Below are 6,072 nucleotides of genomic sequence, written 5' to 3'. Positions count from 1 at the left end.
GTCATCCTCTTCTTCCTCCTCATGATGACTTGAGCGGCTTTCCTTTTAGGCCTTTTAAGAACCAGTTTTTTGCGTTGGGCGGGTTCCTTAGGTGGTGATCGCCCGTGGACGATAGCCTTCTCCACCACCGAGTTGGGCACTGTTTGCGAGCCCGTCGCCAATCCATGGTTTCGGGCGAGCGCCTTAAGTTCAGCGAGCATGCCTTTGCCCAACATGTCGTCTGCATGGAACGAAAATGCATGGGTTAACTCAGGGAAAAAAACAAATGCATAAGGTAGTACACAGCAAAGCAGATGATATGTGCAGGAAAGATAAAATCAAAGTCTTGCGCATAACGCGCAAAACGCCCAGAAACAGCTAAACAGAAGCAGTATTAAAACAACAGTTTTTAATGTTCTAACCTATTCGAATTTCTAGCTGGTCTTCGTAGAATTCGAAGCAGATCAAGGTGGTGGTAAGGAAAGTGATGTTGGCATCCGCCACCCTTTTCCAGAAGAGACAAAGATCTTTGTCCAATGCTCCCATGCTATCAGGACTTCTGGGTCTCCTGAAGCAGCTTTTGGATTCTTTCTTCCCCTTATCCACCCAGTATAAGGGGAAGCCGTCGAGCAGGGATTCGTCCTTGTCGTTGGCACGCACCTGGACGAACTTCCCTTTCCAATCTTTATACGATTGCTGGAAGATAGCAAAGATGGACCTCCCAGCGATCGCGTTCAAGCTAACCCATAGGCGGTCTCCCGGGTGCTTGGCTTCAAAGAGGAATAAAAACACGTCCACCGATGCGGGCAACCCCAGATGGGCGCACATCACTTCGAACGCTCGCACAAACGCCCAGCTGTTGGGATGGAGCTGGGCGGCGGCAATGTTGAGCTCGGTTAGGAGCTCCCTTTCGAAACGGGTGAAAGGGAACTTGAGCTTCACCTTCTTGAATAAGGTTGTGTAGACGAAACAGAAGGGCCCGTCGGCACTCACCTTCTCATCAGCACAAACAGGCAGATCGGGGGGGCAAGGCAGCACCATCATCTTCTCGTCGTGCTCCTTGTGAAACGATTGATGAATCTCGTCCCCCTTAGTCAGCCGCAAAACTGCTCCCGCAGTGTTCACAGAGGATGTCTCCCTCAGAAGGGTCGAGTTGGCCCAGGGATACAAGGTTTTGAAGTCTGGCAGGGGAACGGGGGCTCCTCCGGGGATAGGTGGAGTCGCCTGGGCCAGAATAGGACGGGAAGACGCAGGCCTCTCAGCCTGGGAAGATGAAGCGCCACGAACTCGTGGTGGATCGTGTGCTTGTGAAGGGGGGTTTCGTGATGAAGGAGGAGGATTCGGGGTGATCTTTGTGCGAGTCATGATGGCAGCTGCAAAGGAAGAAGAAAGGAAAAATGATCAGGGGTTACAGAGGCTGACTCGATCATAGAAGGAAGGTGAAAAACGAACGAATGTAGGTTCGTTGCGATGATTGACGAAGCCCTAAGTTACGCAGAAGGAGAAATGGAAAAACAACCCACAGCGTATGCACCAGGCAGTTACAGGATGATGCGAATCGGTTAAAATGCAAGGAAAACCAGCAGAAGAAGGAAAGTAGGTACCTTTTGATGATCAGGAAGACAATGAAGGTTGATGGTGATTCAGAATGCTGGAGAGCGCTGAGAGTTTTTCGCAGAAGGAAGTTAGAGCGTTCGTGAATGCGAGGGAAAGTGATGGAACAGTGTTGGGTGAAAATGGGTTTAAGGGTTTTTTCGAAATGGGTTTAGGAAGCGCAAACGGCAACTGAAGAAAGCCGTTGATGAAGCCACGCGTCAAGCGATGAGTGAGGGGTTTGGTGGAGCGTCAGAGCAGCAGAAGGTACAACCGCTTGGAATTCTGCGTCAGTGCCACGTAGACCGGTGTTGACGTGACTCTTTCAGTCTTTTCGCTAGACAAGTCTTCGCTTAAGACTGGGGGGCTTGTGTACCGCCCTGGTAGTCGGGAGTGATGACGTGGCATCCTGCTACAGTATAGGCGTGTTGACGAAGCGCCAGGTTGGCAGAAGGGAAGGAAGTCGGGGGGCTCGCGTATTCCGATCTCCAGCTTACTAGAATCGGCGATCACCGGGTTAAAGATGAAGTCGCCAGATGTAGATTCAGGCGACCTAGTCATTGGAGATCGCCAGAGCAAGCACATCGCCGAAGATGAAGGAGAAGCAGATTATGAAGGCGGCCGGCGAGACCACAGGGAAGGTGTATGAAGGCCCCTAACTCGCCAGTTCCAGTAGAGATCGCACTCCCAAGTTAGCTATGCACTGGGCAGTACCATGCATAAGTAACTTAGCCAAAATGAGAGTAGAAGCAGCGCCAAGTCAAGGAGCCTCCAGATGATGGCACGTGTACAGTTGGATGCGAGCCACGTGTCCAGGTCTGTAACTGCCAGGAGAGAGAAAACAGCCAGGTATATAAGAGTTCTCAAACAACTTTTTGAGGTACGCACATTCAGTTTATACTCTTTACGCTTGCGAGTTGTAGAGCTGACTGTGAGAGAGGATTTGCACGGTTCTTGTTCTCTTAGTATTTGGTGATACCGTCACTGACTTGAGCGTTGGAGTGCGATCGGCCGCAGCAGCGCCGCTCTGTTTCTTTGCAGGTTCTTGAGGTGGATCTCGAAGAGGAATGGAGGTTCGAAGCGGTGCGCACGTCGATCCTTTGACGAGGCAGTTTCCAGCGTTCCGGTCAACAGGCAGGATCAGAAATGGAGGCTAGAATGGAGACAAGATATATTCGAATGGGAATCGGAGCTGGAAGTAAACTTTGTCGAATATCTTGCAAGGGCTGATGTAAAGCAAGCCAAGAATGATATCCGAGTCTGGGGGATAGAGGATCTGGAGACATACTCAGTCAATGCAGCTTACAATACCTTGTCTAATGGAAACGGAGGCACGTATCATGCAGCTTTCGAGTCTTTATGGAGAGCAAAAGCGTTTTCCCACTGTTTTGTCAACAACTTGGAGGGTGCTTGTAAATAGGATCCCAACTAGGGAGGCGCTGAGTAGAAGAGGTGTTCAGATGAGTTCTGTAGTTTGTGTGCTATGTGAAGATAATGAGGAATCTTGCAAACACTTGTTCTTAGAATGTGTGTATGCACAACAGGTGTGGTCTCTATGCCTCAAATGGTTAGGTATCACGTTAGTCCAACACAACGACCTTAAGGACCACTTTGTGAGTTTCCACGTAGCCCAAAGCAGTAGTAAGCAAAATTTGGTCCTCAAAGGAATTTGGGCCGCTATCTTGAGGTGTATTTGGGATCAGAGAAACTCAATTTTGTTTAAACAACAAGTTGTTGATGCTGAAGAGATTCTGCAGATGGCACAACTCAAGTCTTGGTTGTGGATGAAGCATAAAGCTGCTTTCCATTCATATTCATTTGAGGATTGGTTACTTAACCCGTTTGTTTGTATTAAAAGTATAAAATAGAAGGGCACCACTATATAGACTGAGGTCGGTGTGGGAGCTTCTAAAAGGAGAGGAGATGGTTTCAGGGTGATGTGATCAGGAGGTTTTGGGTACCAAGTTTGATCCGAACATGTAGGTGCCTAAATCTGGTTCGTGTTGGAGGTCAAAAGTATATGTCTGGTTCTGTTTTGGTGGTTCGGATTGTTGCCACCATGGTAAACACTTATAACAGTTGAAGAACAGAAGATCAGATAATTGGAAGTGAGGGGCGATGTTGATGAGTTACGGGCTAAGCTGCAGGTGTATGGTCAAGAGAAAGGAGCGCAGTTGAGAAGGCCAACATGATCGCCGGTCGATGAAGCGGCGATCTTCGTGCGTGCGTAGTCGGTGGTCGCCGAAGTTATGCATCATCGTCGTTTTTGAAGAACAGAAGTTCAGATATTGGAAGTGAGGGGCGATGTGGATGAGGACACGTGGAAGGCCAACATGATCGCCGGATGATAAAGCGGCGTTCTCCATGCGTGCGTTGTCGGTGGTCGCCGAAGGTATGTATCATCGTCGTACTTGAAGAACAGAAGATCAGATAACCGGAAATCGCCGTGGTAGGCACATCGCCGGGTTTTCCAGAAAGCCTAATTGAAGTTGTTGGAGGTTTACGTATAAAACTGAAGAAGTTGGCAGGGGGTAATTTATGTTCGCTGTTATAGTAGGTTGAGAGAGGCAGCATTAGCCATTGGGTGTGGAGGTTGCGGAAAGTCACTCTTCAAGTAGTAGTCAAACTGGTGGGAGGACCTAATGGTGTTATGGTGGTGTGAAATTGCTGTTTAGTGTTTTGAAGCAGTCCAACTTACAATAGTAGTAGTTTGGGGTTGTTTTTATGATATATCTTTTTTCCCTCCTGTTTTGGGATGCCTCTTTGAGGTCCTAAAAAACAGGGTTTGGGTTATGTAAAGGGTTGGGATACCCCTTTTCTATCCCCTTAAAGTTATTTTTGAATACCTTCACATTTATCCTATAGTAAATAAGTTCATGTACTTTCACCAGTTATATTACGGCTCAGAGGTTGGTTGGGTTTCCATCAATGGTGCCCAACATTGTCCTCTATTCACCATCTACTATTCATCCTTCAAGAATTTTAAGAATCATGTTTTTAAAATCTTAAGTACTCAGGACCCCAAGAGAAGGATTTTCCTTAATTCTGACCAGTCTCCTAAGTTTCCCTATACTAGTAGAAACCTGATAAGTTGAAATCTAGGGCCGAATACATCCTTAATGATGAGGAGAGGATAGACATATCAATTCTAAAGATAGAAGAGGTCTTCCAAGGGTACCTAAGGCCGAGAAACCTACTATCTTTTTTTCACGGTAAGATTCGTATTTGAGATTTCTTTGTGCATCTTCTAATTTTCTAAGATTTTTCTCATCTTGGTGTAGAGATCATGGGGAAAGGTTATGACTACAAAGCACTGCGAGCTCAAATTGGAGACCCCAACCTTCAAAAGGATCTCTTGTCTGACTTCAATCCCAAAAAGAAAATTAAAGTTGTTGTTGAGGGAACCTCTTCTGCAGTTCCCATGCCCTCCTCAGTAGCTCCAAAAATCAGCTCTGTGTCGGTTCCACCTGAACCTTCGTTGCACCCACCAAACCCTCTAAGCCAAAAGTGCCTTGGTGCCTTCCTTAGTGATAAGGAGCAAGCAAGGTAAGTTAACTTGGGTGGATGATGTCTCGACCTCAGATCTGAACTCAAATTGAAGTTTGGCGTCCGCCATTAGTCAAGAGAAAACGAAGAGTTTAGAGGATAAGTTTGACTTACTAAGAGGGCAGTTAGAAGCGGCCAACGGTGAAAAGGAAGCCGAGGAGAAAACTGAGCAGCTTCAGGAGGAGTTACAACAGTCCAGGGACGAGAAGAGGCCCTTAAGGCTACCAATGTCGATATCGTAGAGTCTTTTTTCCTAGGATGTGCTGAAGGTTTCAAGAAGGAAATGCGACAAGCTCTTTTCTTTTCTCCTTCCATAGATGTAAATAATTTTAATTTGTCAAAGGATGTTGTAGATGGTCACTTGGTGGATGACCAGCGATATTTCCTTCAATTTACTTGGTGTATGACCACTTGGTAGATGTCAGACTTTGAAAACATTTTGTTTTTTAATTTATTTAAGTATGGAAGATATTTCTAGTACTTTATTTCTTGTTTTGTTCACTCAGTTTGTTCTATTTTTTATGGTTACACTTCAATTTATCGTTGATGTTTTCACTTGAAAATAGTTATTTATTTTTGAACTCAGATATGAACTTGTTTGTTCATTAGGTATCGTTTTTTCTTTGTGTTTTTAACCTTTAAATACAAAATTTGTCTTTTCTCTACTGATATTTGAGTTTGAATTTCATGTATGAAATCGGATGTTCGTGTATGAACTCGGATGCGAGGTTATTATATATTTGTCGGTGCTTGTGTTTGAACTTGGAAAAACTTGTTGATGATCGTGATGCAAATTCACCGATGTTCATGGTTGAGCTTAGGCATAAGTTTGATGTAAATTTGTCGGTGTTTCTCGTTGAACTCGAGCATAAATTTGATGTAAATTTGTCGATGATCGTAGTTAAACTCGGACAGTTTTGGACTATGAAAATGACAATCAAGATCATAATATTG

At 45.5% G+C, this 6,072-nt stretch overlaps 1 long non-coding RNA gene across 1 annotated transcript; it reads left to right on the top strand.

Annotated features, from left to right (window-relative positions):
* Nucleotides 1–4,446: 4,446 nt before the first annotated feature.
* On the top strand, nt 4,447–5,598 carry LOC137827091 (uncharacterized). Its single transcript, XR_011083656.1, has 2 exons — nt 4,447–4,784; nt 4,854–5,598. It is a non-coding gene; the product is annotated as an uncharacterized lncRNA (long non-coding RNA).
* The last annotated feature ends 474 nt before the right edge of the window (nt 5,599–6,072 follow it).

Source organism: Phaseolus vulgaris, chromosome 8 (assembly GCF_000499845.2).
Source record: "Phaseolus vulgaris cultivar G19833 chromosome 8, P. vulgaris v2.0, whole genome shotgun sequence".
NCBI lineage: Eukaryota > Viridiplantae > Streptophyta > Magnoliopsida > Fabales > Fabaceae > Phaseolus > Phaseolus vulgaris.
Note: the sequence above shows the minus strand (reverse complement) of the source record. Positions and strands in the feature narration are given on the sequence as shown.